Source organism: Salmo salar, chromosome 11, assembly GCF_965601325.2.
Source record: "Salmo salar chromosome 11, fSalSal1, whole genome shotgun sequence".
Taxonomy (NCBI): Eukaryota; Metazoa; Chordata; class Actinopteri; order Salmoniformes; family Salmonidae; genus Salmo; species Salmo salar.
Genome location: NC_138301.1, coordinates 19,969,398 through 19,987,524, shown reverse-complemented (window position 1 = coordinate 19,987,524; position 18,127 = coordinate 19,969,398). Strand labels below are relative to the sequence as shown.

General features: G+C 41.8%; 1 protein-coding gene across 2 annotated transcripts in view; it reads right to left on the bottom strand.

The window, feature by feature from the left end:
• The window catches only part of nfat5b (nuclear factor of activated T cells 5b), a 64,530-nt gene that overhangs the window by 34,230 nt on the left and 12,173 nt on the right, over positions 1-18,127 (bottom strand). Inside the window, exon 1 of one of the 2 annotated variants that reach the window (XM_014126662.3) lies at positions 11,910-12,044. The exons of the other annotated variant lie outside the window; for it this stretch is intronic. The gene's annotated coding sequence lies outside the window, so the exon portion shown is untranslated. Of the gene's footprint in view, positions 1-11,909; positions 12,045-18,127 lie in introns of those variants that run through there. 2 annotated transcript variants of the gene reach the window in all.

Sequence of the window (18,127 nt, the reverse complement as noted above, 5' to 3'; positions counted from 1 at the left end):
TCCACTGATGAATGTTTTATGACAATGCTCTCCATGGAATTGAATCCCAGAGCAGATCTATTCTTCACACAGAGACAGAGATGAATCAACCACCTGAAAGAAAAAACAACCACAATGTGTGACTAACAACACAGGGGCCCATACCCTCAGCCTCCAGTCCACTTCCTCCGAGGTTGGCCGGATGTTTCGTAGGAATAGCTTAGGTGAATTTGATCACAAATAACAAAATGAGGATTCTCAATGTTCTGTTATTCAAATCAATGTTCTACTTGGAACAATGTTGTTGGGGCAAATAGCTCAAATAAATTACTTAATGAGTGGCAATATTTGAGTTACAGCCCAGTTGCAGTACAATGTTTGGGAGGAGTCACAAGGAGTGTTGAGGTTAGTTTAGAGCAGATTAACCTTTACAGCCGGCTTCTTTCCACACAACCAGTCCAAGAGCCATTGGTCAAATTGTTCGGGTCGTGTGTGTGTGTGTGTGTGTGTGTGTGTGTGTGTGTGTGTGTGTGTGTGTGATGTATGTATGTATGTATGTGTGGTTGATCATTAGTACAGTGCCATAACATCTCACTCAAACAATATCTTAACACTGAGATGAAAGAAGACCATTTTAGACCAATGCATTGAGCAGTGCATGGACAGAGGGTTAACAGAGTGGATGTTTATAATTTCCCTTCCATGTGCTTCCTAGTGTGTGTCATTTATTCCATTCAGTATGACAGGGGAAGAAACTAACTAGCCGAGGTTTGTTAACCATTGAGTGAAACGCATCACAAGGTAAGTTGAGAGGTTTGGTTTTATAGACTGTGCATTATCTTTATCAGGTCCCATATCTCTCAGAATGTGATCTGTGTAGTCTATGCATCTTCGGTCTTCTCACTCTTTATTCTTTCTCCATCTGTGTTTGTTGTAAAAGTGAAAGGCAGCCAGGTCCTGGATTAAGGGCAGCCGTTGGTGTCACGCAAGGCTCAGAGATCATGACCTGCAGCCTGTTTCTGTCCAGCTAATCTCATTTTGACCAGAGACCACCTCTTGGAATCAGATTAGGCCTACCTCCGACTGGCTCGCAACGCAACACCACCCACCATCATCAGGACGAACTAGCCAGTCACAGTGAGCCTACTGTGGAATTAAATTGTGCGTGTATTTTTGTTAGTAGTTATGATTCTTAATTATCACACACGCACAGTTTACAGACACAGAGCGTAGTTTGAGTGGAAGATCTGTGCGAGAGCTGCTGCTATAGATCCTGTTGCTGCTGGTGTGAAACATGCTTTTATTAGCACAATCATTGCGCAACAATTCTACAGATTTGATGGCCACGATTAAAGAGAGCTACTATTTTTATTTCTCAACTGGTAATTGAAGTGTGCTTCTCATTCGCCATTCAAGTGCTTAGGCAACGGTAGTAGGCAGAATTCAGCGAATCACACCACTTTGCAATGTGAGCTGGAGGCAGTACGCATTTTTGAAAAAAATATACTTATTGTGTGAAACCTTAACGTTTTACTTCATATCATGAGGCATGTCTTACCTTGCCTCAAAGTAGCCGAGCCAAAATCCATTTCTATAAACGGAGACAATTATAAAAAAACAACAACTCCATATGCCATTGAAACCAGTAGCCTATTTCTCTCATGTTCTATTGGTTTTCAAATCAACTTTCTTTCATTGTCCAGTAGCCCAAGGCACAATCCTAGTCATATTAGCAACCCATGCTAGTTGTTGCATCTTTAGATCTCCCATCTCTCTACATTTACAATTGATATTTTCATTCATCTCTGTCACATGAAACTGCTCGCATGTGCAGTGTGCTTTTGATAACAATGTTTTCCCTCTAATTGCATTATGGTAGGAACATTCACGCATAGCCTACTGACGTGTGTGCATTGCCGTGCAGCTATAAAGTTAAGAAATAATTGTTTATCATAATTTTAAGGCAAAAGTTCTGATCTGTTGCATCAGCCTCAATGTTTTTTAAAGTTATTTTTATGTTCCTGTTGTATGAATATGGGATCTATTGTCCCACAACTGTCCCAGAGTCTGTTTGGAATTTCTTCTTCGCACAGAACAACAAGTTGACCAACAGAGTAGGTCAACTTTCTACTATGGAGGACAGTAGATTGACATAGGTTACTGATTTTGCTGTTCATTACTCGTCTTGTTGGCTGAGAAACAGTAAATGTGGACAGTTATTCTAACATCTTCAAACTGCGCATGGGGAATTCGGTAAGGACGCATGCAGTTGCATCTTTGAGTTGCATGTTCTGTTTAGAGAACGACCAACATGGATTTTAGGGCTAATGCCCATACCAATTTTTAGAGGCCAATGGCCGATATTTTAGGCCGATATTCAATATCATAAAATCTCCAAGAGACAGCCATGTATGCATTAATTCATCAATTCAAAAAATCTAAAACATTTGCCTTATTTTTTTTTTTTTTACCAATCTAACTTCATAACAATTTTATTTGAATGGTAAATCTCTTAATAAACTGGGTGAATTAAGATGGCATAGGCCTACTCACAATACATGTGAATGCATATTCAAAAATAATGTGTGCATGCACTGAGTTATTGAGCTTGTTTGGTTGATCAGTGGAGTCTATGGTGCTACAGATGACAATCTGTTTCCCTTCTATTTGGGACTTATATTAGCCTACTAATCAACAACATTTGCACAGCAGCATCACTCCAGCATGTCACGCCTGTATGGAAGGACATCATATAGGCACTGCTGTTAGTTTGAGAATATAAGAGCATATCTATTCAATGCAAATGGGTCCAACATAACGTCATGATTTGTGATCATGGATTCTTATGAAACTAGTATTTTTAGTCATTTTCTGTGATCTGGAAATTATTTGTATTTTTTATTTTTTTGCCGTCAGGACGCACCTCTAAACAACTCAACTGCTATGACAAAATTCGAAATAATTCAATGGGCTGTCAAGGAATGGGCGGATTGTAACTTGATCCTACTGCTATGATTGGATAGAGCAAGGCTGTATCTTCACTTTCCCTTTCTCCTCACATCTCTCTCCATCCTCATATCCCTTGTTGACGTTTTCTGCTACTATGAGCACTAGCTAATGGTGATTACATTTGCTACAAAGCCATATAAGTGCATAATATATCTAACAGGGAGAGCGAGGGTAAGAAAAAATGATTAAACGACGATACACATTGTCTGAAAGGCTGAAATCTGCCCATAGTTTGAGAAGTGAGAACGCACAGATCTACAGATTTCTTGGTCCATAAACATGCAGTAAGAATCTTAGGTAGCTAAACCTATTGCCAACCTTTATTTAGCCATTTTAAAACACTTCCTTCTTTCCCTATTATGACAGTCCTCTAACCCGACTATCAACTGTCAATTTACGGGAAAGATTGTGGATGGTCAGATCGGCACACCAGTAAATAGCTAACCTTACACTGCAAGTCAGTTGGCTCGTTCCCGAACTTGGTGCATGTTCAATATGATAACCAGATAGCAGTTAATAGCCAACGTAGCTAGCTAACTTTATCTGATATCTTAGCACCATGTTTATCTAGCCAGCTAGCTAGCATAGTAGCTAATAATAGCTAGCCAGCCAACACCACAGATAAAAGGGTCAGTTATCGTCATCTTTGCTAACAGATCACATAGCTATCTGCTTAGCTAGCTTGCTTATTGCATGCATGTCCAGGCACGTCGACAAAAGCGTAATTATTAGTGAATTGCTAACTAAACTAATATTTGCAACATGAATTTGATTTTGGTCACTTTGTCAATTAATCAATTTCTCAATACTGCACCTTTCTGTTGGAGAATAAGCTAGCTTGCTGTTGATGATTTTCCCAGCTAGACATTCCTCTGCATTGTGCAGTGCTCGTGGCTCAGGCGGTGAGTGGTGGCTGGCATAGCAGAAGCTTTGCTACGTAGAGGCACTATCGGCAAAGACGATAGAGAAGGACCGATAGCCGATAGAATAGAAAAGGTCAATATCGGCCCGGCCGATTATCGGTCGTTCTCTAGTTTTGTTAAGATTAATTACCATAATGTAAACGTGATTTCTGTCATTCTGAGCACCGTGGGTGGACGCCATAATCAGGTTACGCACCTAATGAATATGGACCAGGTACATTTCTCAAATGTCCGGTAAATTAACGCGCTGCCGTTCAAATGTCCTGCGCCACTTTTTGCTAATGGAAATCCTGGTCTGTCTGTGCTGTGTTTACCAGTGGCTTCAGAGAGGAGGAACAGACAAGATGAAAGAAAGACATCAGAAATCTGTGGAATTCAAGCTATTTACACAAGCCAGCCCTCTGCACAGACCCACAAAAACACACAACACACGGGATAGTTTACTGAACCAGGCCTTGCATACCATCAGGTGTGGTCTGTCAGTCACAATAAGGTCCATTTGCTAATATCTATCTTGTTACTGCCTGTCTCATTCATAGGACACAAATCACAGGACTGCTATTCCCCCACTCCCCCAAGGACGCTGTTTCACAATGAGCTTAGTGTGCCCACATAGGCATTTTTCCAGCCAGCGGGAAAACCATGCTTAGGCAACAAGGAGGCCTGTGGTCACTCAGCACGCACAAATACACTCACTGCATGACATCACCAAGCCAGGGCTACACTCAGAGATTTTAGCTTCTCAGCCTTCGAAACAGGACAATCAGAAAAACAACCAGCCATATAACACTGAAATTAGAGTTAATTTGCCTCAGAGACGATCTGCACTTTAGAGATTAATTTCACTGACTAGTGACGAAAAACAAAAAAATCCATACAGTTACATATCAGGATATCATTTCGGACAATATATGCAATGAGGGAAAAAAGTGCTGCTGATTTTGTACGTTTGCCCACTGACAAAGAAATGATCAGTCTATAATTTTAATGGTAGGTTTATTTGAACAGTGAGAGACAGAATAACAACAACAAAATCCAGAAAAACGCATGTCAAAAATGTTATAAATTGATTTGCATTTTAATGAGGGAAATAAGTATTTGACCCCCCCTCAATCAGAAAGATTTCTGGCTCCCAGGTGTCTTTTATACAGGTAACGAGCTGAGATTAGGAGCACACTCTTAAAGGGAGTGCTCCTAATCTCAGCATGTTACCTGTATAAAAGACACCTGTCCACAGAAGCAATCAATCAATCAGATTCCAAACTCTCCACCATGGCCAAGACCAAAGAGCTCTCCAAGGATGTCAGGGACAAGATTGTAGACCTACACAAGGCTGGAATGGGCTACAAGACCATCGCCAAGCAGCTTGGTGAGAAGGTGACAACAGTTGGTGCGATTATTTGCAAATGGAAGAAACACAAAAGAACTGTCAATATGCCTCGGCCTGGGGCTCCATGCAAGATCTCACCTCGTGGAGTTGCAATGATCATGAGAACGGTGAGGAATCAGCCCAGAACTACACGGGAGGATCTTGTCAATGATCTCAAGGCAGCTGGGACCATAGTCACCAAGAAAACAATTGGTAACACACTACGCCGTGAAGGACTGAAATCCTGCAGCGCCCGCAAGGTCCCCCTGCTCAAGAAAGCACATATACATGCCCACCTGAAGTTTGCCAATGAACATCTGAATGATTCAGAGGACAACTGGGTGAAAGTGTTGTGGTCAAATGAGACCAAAATGGAGATCTTTGGCATCAACTCAACTCGCCGTGTTTGGAGGAGGAGGAATGCTGCCTATGACCCCAAGAACACCATTCCCACCGTCAAACATGGAGGTGGAAACATTATGCTTTGGGGGTGTTTTTCTGCTAAGGGGACAGGACAACTTCACCGCATCAAAGGGACGATGGACGAGGCCACGCACCGTCAAATCTTGGGTGAGAACCTCCTTCCCTCAGCCAGGGCATTGAAACTGGGTTGTGGATGGGTATTCCAGCATGACAATGACCCAAAACACACGGCCAAGGCAACAAAGGAGTGGCTCAAGAAGAAGCACATTAAGGTCCTGGAGTGGCCTAGCCAGTCTCCAGACCTTAATCCCATAGAAAATCTGTGGAGGGAGCTGAAGGTTCGAGTTGCCAAACGTCAGCCTCGAAACCTTAATGACTTGGAGAAGATCTGCAAAGATGAGTGGGACAAAATCCCTCCTGAGATGTGTGCAAACCTGGTGGCCAACTACAAGAAACGTCTGACCTCTGTGATTGCCAACAAGTGTTTTGCCACCAAGTACTAAGTCATGTTTTTCAGAGGGGTCAAATACTTATTTCCCTCATTAAAATGCAAATAAATTCAAACATTTTTTACATGCGTTTTTCTAGATATTTTTGTTGTTATTCTGTCTCTCACTGTTCAAATAAACCCATCATTAAAATTATAGACTGACCATTTCTTTGTCAGTGGGCAAACGTACAAAATCAGCAGGGGATCAAACACTTTTTCCCCCTCACTGTAGTTTCGTTTTGACAAATTCACAATATTATTTTTGTGCTAGTTCCAAAGTTCCAGTATTTTTCCTTCATGGCTTGTTCTCCATCTTCTTTTTAAATAAGGAGCCAATTTGTTTTCAGCACTTATTTCCATGACTGATCAAAACTAGTTGTTTTCTCATGGCTCTCTCGTCCCTCTGCAGAAGACACATGGTGAGCAATATGTTTGTAACATGGAACAGCACTAAAAAGCACACACACACACACACACACACACACACACACACACACACACACACACACACACAACTTTGGGGTCACTTAGAAATGTCCTTGTTTTTGAAAGAAAAAGTTTTTTTGTCCATTAAAATATAAAATTGATCAGAAATACAGTGTAGACATTGTTAATGTTGTAAATGACTATTGTAGCTGGAAACAGCTGATATTTTATGGAATATCTACATAGGCCTACAGAGGCCCATTATCAGCAACCATCACTCCTGTGTTCCAATGGCACATTGTGTTAGCTAATCCAGGTTTATCATTTCAAAAGGCTAATTGATCATTAGAAAACCATTTTGCAATTATGTTAGCACAGCTGAAAACTGTTGTGCTAATTAAAGAAGCAATTAAACTGTCCTTCTTTAGACTAGTTGAGTATCTGGAGCATCAGCATTTGTGGGTTCGATTACAGGCTCAGAATGGCCAGAAACAAAGAACTTTCTTCAGAAACTCATCAGTCTATTCTTGTTCTGAGAAATGAAGGCTATTCCATGCGAGAAATTGCCAAGAAACTGAAGTTCTCGTACAATGCCGAACTGGCTCTAACCAGAATAGAAAGAGGAGTGGGAGGCCCCGGTGCACAACTGAGCAAGAGGGCAAGTACATTAGAGTGTCTAGTTTGAGAAACAGACCCCTCACAAGTCCTCAACTGGCAGCTTCATTAAATAGTACCCGCAAAACACCAGTCCCAACGTTAACAGTGAAGAGCCGACTCCGGGAGGCTGGCCTTCTAGGCAGAATTGCAAAGAAAAAGCCAAATCTCACACTGGCCACGGAACGGTGTATGCGAATGTGAGAAAATTAAGTTGAAAACAACAGTCGGCCATCTTGAAGGCAGTCTAGTTCTTCTTATTAGAGGTCGACGGATTATGATTTTTCAACGCCGATACCGATTATTGGAGGACCCCAAAAAAGAACCCGCCGCTACCGATTAAATCGGCCGATTTTTTAACATTATTTGTAATAATGACAATTACAACAATACTGAATGAACACTTATTTTAACTTAATATAATACATCAATAAAATCAATTTAGCCTCAAATAAATAATGAAACGTTCAATTTGGTTTAAATAATGCAAAAACACAGTGTTGGAGAAGAAAGTAAAAGTGCAATAAGTGCCATGTAAGAAAGCTAACGTTTAAGTGCCTTGCTCAGAACATGAAAGCTGGACGTTCCTTTTAACATGAGTCTTCAATATTCCCAGGTAAGAAGTTTTAGGTTGTAGTTATTATAGGAATTATAGGACTATTTCTCTCTATACGATTTGTATTTCATATACCTTTGACTATTGGATGTTCTTATAGGCACTTTAGTATTGCCAGTGTAACAGTATAGCTTCCGTCCCTCTCCTCGCTCCTACCTGGGCTCGAACCAGGAACACATCGACAACAGCCACCCTCGAAGCAGCGTTACCCATGCAGAGCAAGGGGAACAACTACAAGTCTCAGAGCGAGTGACGTTTGAAACACTATTAGCGCGCACCCTGCTAACTAGCTAGCCATTTCACATCGGTTACACCAGCCTAATCTTGGGAGTTGATAGGCTTGAAGTCATAAACAGCGCAATGCTTCAAGCATTGCGAAGAGCCGCTGGCAAAACGCACAAAAGTGCTGTTTGAATGAATGCTTACGAGCCGGTTGGTGCCTACCACCGCTCAGTCAGACTGCTCTATCAAATTATAGACTTAATTATAATATAACACACAGAAATACGAGCCATAGGTCATTAATATGGTCGAATCCGGAAACTATCATCTCGAAAACAAAACGTTTTTTCTTTCAGTGAAATACGGAAGCGTTCCGTATTTTATCTAACGGGTGGCATCCCCAAGTCTAAATATTCCTGTTACAATGCACAACCTTCAATGTTATGTCATAATTACGTAAAATTCTGGCAAATTAGTTCGCAACAAGCCAGGCGGCCCAAACTGTTGCATATACCCTGACTCTGTGTGCAATGAACGCAAGAGAAGTGACACAATTTTACCTGGTTAATATTGCCTGCTAACCTGGATTTATTTTTAGCTAAATATGCAGGTTTAAAAATATATACTTGTGTATTGATTTAAAGAAAGACCGTGATGTTTATGGTTAGGTACACGTTGGAGCACTGACAGTCCTTTTTCGCGAATGCGCACCGCATTGATTATATGCAACGCAGGACAGGCTAGATAAACTAGTAATATCATCAACCATGTGTAGTTAACTAGTGATTATGATTGATTGATTGATTGTTTTTTATAAGTTTAATGCTAGCTAGCAACTTACCGTGGCTTCTTACTGCATTCGCATAACAGGCAGGCTCCTCGTGGAGTGCAATGTAAAGCAGGTGGTTAGAGCATTGGACTAGTTAACCGTAAGGTTGCAAGATTGAATCCCTGAGCTGACAAGGTAAAAATCTGTCGTTCTGCCCCTGAACAAGGCAGTTAACCCACCGTTCCTAGGCCGTCATTGAAAATAAGAATGTGTTCTTAACTGACTTGCCTAGTTAAATCAAGGTGTCAAAATAAAAAAAAATAGGCAAATCGGTGTCCAAAAATACTGATTGTTATGAAAACTTCAAACCGGCCCTAATTAAATCAGCCATTCCGATTAATCGGTCGACCTCTACTTCTTATACCTTAGTGGAGCTAGCACATAAGCATTTCGCTTCACCATTTATACCTGCTGTAAACTCTGTATGTGACAAATACAAATTGATTTGGTTAAAAGACAAAAAAGGTCAAAGCTATTTACTAGGGCCAGGACGATACCATTATCGCGATTTAACTTATTTAGGAAAACAGCCCTAATGTTGGAAACAAACATCATTATGTTGTCATCCAGAGTCACAATTATTTATTTTACAATCTATAGCACACAATATTTTACACACAGCAGGTTTTTAAGGATCAAAGAGACTGCTTCATGGTTTCATTTTTGTCATGGAAAAAGTATCGCAATACTGGTATAGTCCCGACCCTACTATTTATCCAGGATCATATGAAGGAGAAAACTGCATCTCTTCCCAAGTGAATGATTGATGAACAATGGTTAGCGGTTGAGGCTCTAACAGTACCAGCCATGTTGACATATGAGAACTATGAAAGACTCCAAACCATTTACCCAGCAGCCCATGAAATTCACAGTCAAACATCAGCTCTGTAGAGCATTGAGAAACAGTGACCCCTCTCCTACCATCCATCTATAAATCCCAGGAGAGTTATTAGTAACATGCTTAAAAATAGCCTGCGGCGTCACAAGCCTCCAAATTTGGAACCTTTGTGGATTTGCTCTTGATTTTGCTACGAGCGCATGTTGACTCTGCTGATAAGAATGTTGGAATAAGCTGATAAAATATTTGGCATTAACAATTTATGTTAGGAAGGGTTGTTCTGGCCTTGAGGCTCCCCCTTCATGGGGTTTGGGGAGGGAGGTAATTGATGCATTTAGAAAAAATAAAAAAATAAAATTGCCAAACCTGAAAAAAACATCACTACTTATTACTGAGCAGAGCAATATGAAGGACTGCAGCAACAGCAGTCAGAACAACCTAAATAAAACCAACTGTGTATTTACCAATTTGTATAATTTAACCCATGATGAGATAGGCTTGCTGTAATCATTGACCACAATCCTGATTGAATTCTTCAGTTGGACCACTATGGTGCCGCATGGATGGCTGTGTGTGGTTGTAGCGGTCTTTGCCCTGGCTAGTGCTGCATGGCAGTGCTAATTTGTCCTTCAGTCTCACCTCGCCCAGCCATACTAAGACCACACCTACAGTATATTAATCACCTAAGAGGATTTGGCACAAAATCTAATTAAGGCTTTAGAATGTCTGCTGATTAATTAGAAATAACCATGGGAGAATGAGGCTATTATCAGAGCAATGGTACAAGCCAACAGCATTCTCACGTAGGTGTTCCTTTTGTCCAGGTGGGAAAAGGCAGTGTTGAGTGCAATAGAGTTTGTATCATCTGTGGATCTGTTTGAGCAATATGCAAATTAAGTGGGTCTAGGTTTTCATGTGAGCCATGACCAGCCTTTCAAAGCACTTCATGGCTACGGATGTGAGTGCTACGGGTCTGTAGTCATTTAGGCAAGTTACCTTCGTGTTCTTGGGCACAGGGACTATGGTGGTCTGCTTGAAATATGTTGGTATTACCGACTCAGTCAGGGACATGTTGAAAAAGTCAGTGAAGACACTAGCCAGTTGGTCAGCACATGCCCGGAGCACCCGTCCTGGTAATTCGTCTGGCCCTGCGGCCTTGTGAATGTTGACCTGTTTAAAGGTCTTACTCACATCGGCTACGGAGAGCGTGATCACACAGTCGTCCAGAACAGCAGATGCTCTGGGGTATGTACATACAGTCACTGTGGGGACGACGTCATCAATGCACTTATTGATGAACACTAATGACTAATGCGGTGTACTCCTCAATGCCATCGGAGGAATCCCAGAACATATTCCAGTCTGTGCTAGCAAAACAATCCTGTAGCTTAGCATCTGCGTCATCTGACCACTTCTTTATTGACGCTGTCACTGGTGCTTCCTGCTTTAGTTTTTCCTTGTAAGCAGGAATCAGGAGGATGGAATTATGGTCAGATTTGCCAAATGGGGGGCGAGGGAGAGCTTTGTATGCGTCTCTGTGTGTGGTGTAAAGGTGGTCTAGAGTTTTTTTCCCCTCTGGTTGCACATTTAACATGCTGATAGAAATTAGGTATGACTGATTTCAGTTTTCCTGTATTAAAGTCCCTGGCCACTAGGAGTGCCGCCTCTGGGTGGGCGTTTTCCTGTTTGCTTATTTCCTTATACAGCTGACTGAGCGTGGTCTTAGTGCCAGCATCCGTCTGTGGTGGTAAATAAACAGCCACGAAAAATATAGATGAAAACTCTTTCGGCAAATAGTGTGGTCTACAGCTTATCATGAGATACTCTACTTCAGGTGAGCAAAATCTAGAGACTTCCTTAGATTTTGTGAACCAGCTGTTTACAAATATACACAGAACGCAGCCCCTCGTCTTACCGGGAGTGTGCTGTTCTATCTAGCCGGTGCAGCGTATATCCCGCCAGCTGAATGTTATCCATGTCGTCATTCAGCCACGATTTGGTGAAACATAAGATATTACAGTTTTTGATGTCCTGTTGGTAGGATATTCGTGATCGTACCTCGTCTAATTTATTGTCCAATGATTGTACGTTGGCAAGTAATAATGACGGTAAAGGCAGATTTCCCACTCACCGTCAACAGATCCTTACAAGGCACCCAGTCCTGTGTCCCCTATACCTGCGTCTCTTTCTCCTGCCAATGACGGGGATATTGGCCTTGTCGGGTGTCTGAAGTACATCCTGTGCGTCCTGCTTGTTGAAGAAAAAAAATCTTTGTCTAATCCGAGCTGAGTGATCGCTGTCCAAATATCCAGAAGCAATTTTTTGCCGTAAGATACGGTGGCAGAAACATTATGTACAAAATAAGTTACAAATAACGCGAAAAAACCCACATAATAGCACAATTGATTAGGCGCCTGTAAAACGGCTGCCATCTCTTCACTTTAAGATACATAATTTAGTTCAGCAGAGTTGTTCTGTAGCCAAGGCTATATTGGAGGGGATTCAAAACTATGAGGGAAAATGAATGCTGTTCCAGATAAGTTTCGAGAAAGGTAGTAGCCCAATGTTTTGCAACAGATTGATTCAACAGAATACAATGCTATCAAGCAGATGCTGACAGAGGCCCTGAGATTTTATTTTTACCTTTATTTAACCAGGTAAGCTAGTTGAGAACAAGTTCTCATTTACAACTGCGACCTGGCCAAGATACAGCAAAGCAGTGCGCCAGAAACAACAAAACAGAGTTACACATGGGATAAACAAGCGTACAGTCAGTAACACAATAGAAAAAAAAGAAAATCTATATACAGTGTGTGCAAATGGCATGAGGTGGTATGGCAATAAATTGGCCATAGTAGCAAAGTAATTACAATTTAGCAGATTAACACTGGAGTGATAAATGAGCAGATGATGGTGTGTAAATAGAAATACTGGTGTGCAAACGAGCAGCAAAGTAAAATAAAAACAATATGGGGATGAGGTAGGTAGACTGGGTGGGCTATTTACAGATGGACTATGTACAGCTGCAGCAATCAGTTAGCTGCTCAGACACCTGATGTTTAAAGTTAGTGAGGGAAATGTAAGTCTCCAGCTTCAGCGATTTTTGCAATTCGTTCCAGTCACTGGCAGCAGAAAACTGGAAGGAAAGGCGGCCAAAGGAGGTGTTGGCTATGGGGATGACCAGTGAGATATACCTGCTGGAGGGCGTGCTACGAGTGGGTGTTGTTATCATGACCAGTGAGCTAAGGCAGAGCTTTACCTAGCATAGACTTATAGATGACTTGGAGCCAGTGGGTCTGGCGACGAATATGTAGCGAGGGCCAGCCGACTAGAGCATACAGGTCGCAGTGGTGGGTGGTATAAGGCGCTTTGGAAACAAAACGGATGGCACTGTGATAGACTGCATCCAATTTGCAGAGTAGAGTATTGGAAGCTATTTTGTAGATGACATCGCCGAAGTCGAGGATTGGTAGGATAGTCAGTTTTACTAGGGTAAGTTTAGCGTGAAGGAGGCTTTGTTGTGAAATAGAAAGCCAATTCTAGATTTGATTTTGGATTGGAGATGTTTTATATGAGTCTGGAAGGAGAGTTTACAGTCTAGCCAGACACCTAGGTATTTGTAGTTCTCCACATATTCTAGGCTAGAACCGTCCAGAGTAGTGATGCTAGTCGGGCGGGCAGGTGCGGGCAGCGAACGGTTGAAAGATAAAATGTAATCAGTCCTATCTCTAACCAGAACAGGTTCCATCTGGTTCAGAGCTTGGCAGTGGGGCACAGTCATACCTGATGATGACGTCTGGTTTTCCCACTCACCAAAACCCTTCTAACATTTCATAATTTATCAGGCTGTGACTAAGAGGCAGTTCAACTGAGGTAAAGTGATAACTAACTACCTTCAGTGAAAGTGAACCTTATTATGCTCCCAATTCCAAGTTATTGAGACTTAAGACGGGTAGCTAAGCTACTTGCATAAACCTTTTTTTTTTTTTTTACGACAGGATGTTAGGGGGGGGGGAAATAGGACAATGTCACTCCAAATGTGCCATTCTTTCTGCCCACACCTCCCTGGGAACTAACAGGTGACAGGAAAAAGGAATGAAAACACAGGAAATTGAGATTGCACAACCGTAATGGTGCGCTGGAATGTTTGTCAATTTATACCCCCCTTGAAGTCACAGTGTAGCCAAAGCCCTTGACATACCTCGTGTATAATAATCTATCGTTGGGCAAGCTCTCTGACACAGAGCACGTGTGGGTGTGGCAATTGCAGGAGTAGAGAGAGAGGTAGAAGAGGAGAGAGGGAGGGAGAGAGAAAGCGTTAACAAGAATCACAAATCAGGAACAGGACTTTAAATAGCAAGGGGTTATCTGAAAACTACCACAAGATGAAAAGGCTTATGGGCTTTGGTTAAGATTGATGAACAATGCTCATTAGTGGTGGATCCAAGTGGGGCAGACATGTCATAAAGTCCACATAAGGAGCCATGCTCTTTGAGGAGGGACTAGCAGAGCTGTAAGCCTACACTGAAACCTGACCTTGTCTTCTCATCTGCCAATGGAAAAAAAATCTCCTGGCAGCTATGATTTAGCCCTCTAAATATTTAACATCTTTGTTGACATAAAAAAAAGTGTGCATTTCGCTCTGGGTAGAAACATCAGAGGGATCAGAGCTCGGAGACGCTTTTGGGTTTTCACAGAAAGGTGTCACAAATCAGTCTCCTACGAGGGAGAGGCACAGCGAGAGCAGAGGGCGCCACAGCCAAACTCCCAGCCTATCCCGTCTCTCACTGGTACAGCACCTGTGGCCAGAGAGAATTTAATAAACCACTAACCTCAGACATCCAGAACTAAAACCTTGCGTAATTGCGTCAGATGCTCGATTAGGTTATGGGGGGGAGGGGAGGGGGGGGGCATGTTTGAAAAATTACTAATGATAATAAGAAAATTCTCCACCACTCTAAACATAAACTCTCAGACAGTTTTGTGGCAAGTCTACAGGCCAAATATCTCTTCCCTTCTGAAATTTTAAAGATGTGAGGACCTGCTAAATCCTGATTTGCCCAAACGACCAGTGATGAAAAATCTGTGTACCTGTAAGCTCCTCGTAAAGGCCCCTGCATACTAGGTTTGGTTTGCTCCTAGCAGAACTTGGCTAGGCAAAGTGAACGTCTGTGCCTCGCATGATCCCTTAAAAAGACCTTCGCTTGAAAAACGAGAAAAAAGCAGCAATATTATTGTTTGTCCCTCTTGAGATGCTGTAGCAACAACATACCCAGTAACACTTCTTCAAAAGAATTAATTGAAGATAAATCAAGAAATCTGTAATTCATTTGGACGTTTTCGCAAAGGAGGTCTTAGTTGTGCAATTTCACATCTAACTGGAGTATTTAAGTTAAAAAAAAAATTGCATGAAAATGAGTTGCCTCTCATTCAATGACAACAAACACTACTGAAAAACCCTGTCCCTAGTTCCCACTCCTACTAGGAGTAGTACTGTTGACCAATCACTGACGAAGGGGAGCAGACTTCGGCTACTGAACTTCGACTTGCCTCAAGAAAAATGTTTGTGCGCGTGAACAGATTAAAAAATCCCTGCCAAACACCAAAACTAACAAAAACTTGACAGAATTTTGTCATAATATATTCACAAAATGTTTCGATTGGGAAGCATGCAACAGGCTTCAGTCGTCGCATCATACACTCTGTGGACACTTATGTTACGTGCAACTGTCGACAAGAGATTTATGAAATACTAACGTGAGAATTAGTCTACCACCGGAGTTCAAATGTGGGCACAGGATCTGTCTCTGAGACAAAAGCCAAGGGACAGTGTTGAGACTGGGCATTTGTATCGCCCAATTTAAGGCCCTATTTGGTCAAAGACTATGCTGTTAAGTGCATAGGCCTACATGTATTTCTTTATAGTTACTGGCAGTAGCAGAAATGAAATAGTGCCAAGTTCTGATTTCCAAAGATAAGCTACAACTGGGGAACGTGCAGATCATTTGGCACAAGATTATGATCACTGTATTTGTCGATTGTACAGAAGGTCTAACTGAAATGTGACTTCTGCTTTATACCAACCCCACCAAAAGACACACACAAGTTGGAGAGGTTGGAGCAGGGGTTGCCACACTGGGCGCCCGTGGAGCAGTTGTTGTGGGGGGGTAACTGCCTTGCTCAAGGGGACAACGGCAGGCAATGGCATCTAGGATACCAGCAACCCTGCAATTGCCTGGCTCACTTTCAGACAAATTTTTCCCCCTTCAGACCCGGGATTCAAAACTGGAAACCCAGTTTGAAGCTGGCTCGCCTCTCTAACTGTTAGATGCCCGATGTGTCATTCTTCCTGCACGATTGTGTCATTCTTGAATTGTCCCCAACAGACAACTGATCTGGGAATCCTTTCAGTAGCTCCTAAAACAGGGTTTCTGAATTACTAGCCCTATGTAATCAATTAAAGTCACGAGACCACAGTCTTGATGTTCACTAAATCACAAATGGCATTTAACAGTACTGATAAAAGCCATGTTTTTAAACTCAATGTGGTGAGGCACTTCATTCACAGCAGTGACTTATTGTATCAATACAAACCATGCAACAACAGGGACTGGTGTGTCGATCATTATGTGATACTGATGTTTTGAGAAAGGTCGGCATTAACCAACTGGCCTTGTTGTATTGCCAACCTCTTGTCATGCTTTATAGAGATTGTAGCCCTGCAACTATTGTGGCTTTTGCTCTACATATTTTCTCACGCTCATCTGAACTAGTATTCCCTTGCCAAATTATGATCAGGGTGCCTATGACACTGGATACATTGTTCTGCAGTCATTTTAAACAAAAGAAGAACATATGAAAAAAGAACATTGATTAATGAAAGCCTCGTAACATAATACCGTCAGAAATCCGTCAATTTGATACGAGAACAAGAGGGATGATAACCACTGCAAGGTGAAATAACAAGTGTTGATGTTACTATCAGTGACTGTTGCTATGGGTGCTAGGAGGTTAAACCGCTCATGCATAGAATGGTTAGAGCCTAAACAAGGTCACAGTAAACACTGGAAGAGGTAATGTTTTGACCTGAGGCCTATTACTCCTCTTTACTGAGGTTTGGTTAGTGTTAACCATTAACCCCTGAGAGTTTCTAAAAGGAAGTTATGGGGGAAGCAGTGTCGTTACTAGGCATAAGTGGCCGCTTAGGGCCCCACGGCCGCTAGGGGGCCCCCAAACAAAAAGGAAGGATGTATTCCTCGTCATGTCAGATACTGACAGCCAGGCAATAAGCCCATGTCAACTAACAGTTTAGATTGCTAGGTAAATTAGTCTAGCCAGCTAATCTAAACCTTGTAGTAATCATGAATTAGTGACTGGGCACTCAAGGCATGTGCTCAGGGCCCTGACTTCTAGGGGGCCACCATTGATTTTGATATTCACTCTCACTCAGATATCATATGAACATGGAATCGGTCATGGCAAAATGTGTAGGAACTGCACAAAAACTGCTTTAAACAACTATTTTGTCTCTCAACCTCATGGAAAAATGACTAGAATCGCATGAAATTAGATTTCAAAGTGAAAAATGTTCTCTCTGCCCCATGGATTTCATTTTAGAAATGCAGAACATTTGCTTTAAAACTACAACATTTTCTAACGCCCCATGGCTAAATGTGTAAAATTGCTTGACATTAACTTTAAAGCTACAATTTTCTCTCTCCACCTCCAAGAGGGGGGGACTAAAATATGTTTCAAGGTGGCGGAGCCCCCCAAACAAATATCGCTTAGGGCCCCCAAAAAGCTAGAAACAGCCCTGCTGTCCAGTTTGCGTCATAAAATGGATTTAAGATCCATCAGTGCAGCCTTAGTGTTCAGCCTGGTTTGAAGTAGGCTAGCGTGTTGAGGGGGAGTGGGCTGTGTGATCAAATTTAATTTCTCAAAACAAGTCTGCTCACTTTTTTTGCATACACCGCTCTAATAACTCAGCTAGCTTTGACAGCTCTTGTTCATTGACAACATTGTACGCTAAGAGCATAAGAAGCATTTAAGAACGTGTTAAACATGTTGGCCCAAGACATATTTTGAAAAAAAGTAGGCTTTTGGTCAACCTATCATCTACCAGAAATCGTGCTGTTTTCACATACAGATGAAGGATTTTAATTTGATCACTCTTTTGTTGCTTAGAATTTCAGCCTTGCAGGAAATGCAGATTGTGATTTACAGAAATTCACTGAAAACCTGCACTAACACACAGTTATATTAACAGTATTCCACGATTCATGTAACATTTTGACCAGCTAACCACCAAGCTAACCGCCAAGCAAGCAACATTATGGACTAAATGATCAA